The sequence below is a fragment of the Corapipo altera genome, unplaced genomic scaffold (genome assembly GCF_003945725.1).
Source record: "Corapipo altera isolate COAL_440 unplaced genomic scaffold, ASM394572v1 271, whole genome shotgun sequence".
Lineage (NCBI taxonomy): Eukaryota > Metazoa > Chordata > Aves > Passeriformes > Pipridae > Corapipo > Corapipo altera.
The window spans coordinates 4,178,885-4,179,578 of NW_020884935.1; the positions used below are offsets into that span (position 1 = coordinate 4,178,885).

The following is a 694-nucleotide window of genomic DNA, read 5'->3' on the forward strand; positions in this document are numbered from 1 at the left end:
CTGTCCGTGCCACCCTTCCCGGGCTGTCCGTGCCACCCTTCCCGGGCCGTAGGGCGGTGCTGCCCCGGGAGCGCCTGGGGGGCTTTTCCCAGGCGCGGCTGGAGAAGGGATGTGGCTCTGCAGCTGCGGCAGGAGCTGCCGCCGACTCCTGCTCCCGGCTCCCTTTCCCGGAGGGTGCGTTCCCCGTAGTACTCGGTGTTTAGGACCTTTCCCTAACTGTGAGCAATAGAGGAGAAAGGGGGGGATCGGCGGTAAAGAAACGTGTTCCTGAGGTCGCCGCGGGCGAGCCGAGGCGGCTCCCAGGCAGAGCCCTGGCGGAGGGGCCGTGTCTGGCGCTGCCCCCGCGCCCCGGGCAGGGTGAGTGCGGCGGTTCCCGCACACTCCTGTGGGGCCGGGCAGTGAGAGCCACGAGGGCACAGGGGACGGGGACCGAGGGGTTGGTCACACTCGCACTTGGGCTCCCTCGAAAGGTGCCCCTCACCGGGTGCTCGGCAGGACGGACAGACAGACAGACAGACAGACAGAGAGATCCTGCGATGGAACCGGGCGGGAGCAGCTCCTGCCCAGGGTCCCGAGTGCCGTGGCAGGAGGTGCCTGTGCCGTGCACGTGCCGGGGACTGTGGGCACCTCTGTTCCAGCGGGGACTCCCTGCCGGGAGAGCGGCACCGCTCCCGCTGCCCCCGGTACCGTGTCC

At 70.2% G+C, this 694-nt stretch overlaps 1 protein-coding gene across 5 annotated transcripts in view; it reads left to right on the plus strand.

Moving 5' to 3' along the window:
- The window catches only part of SGSM2 (small G protein signaling modulator 2), a 42,291-nt gene that overhangs the window by 294 nt on the left and 41,303 nt on the right, over nucleotides 1–694 (plus strand). The gene's annotated exons all lie outside the window — the stretch shown is intronic.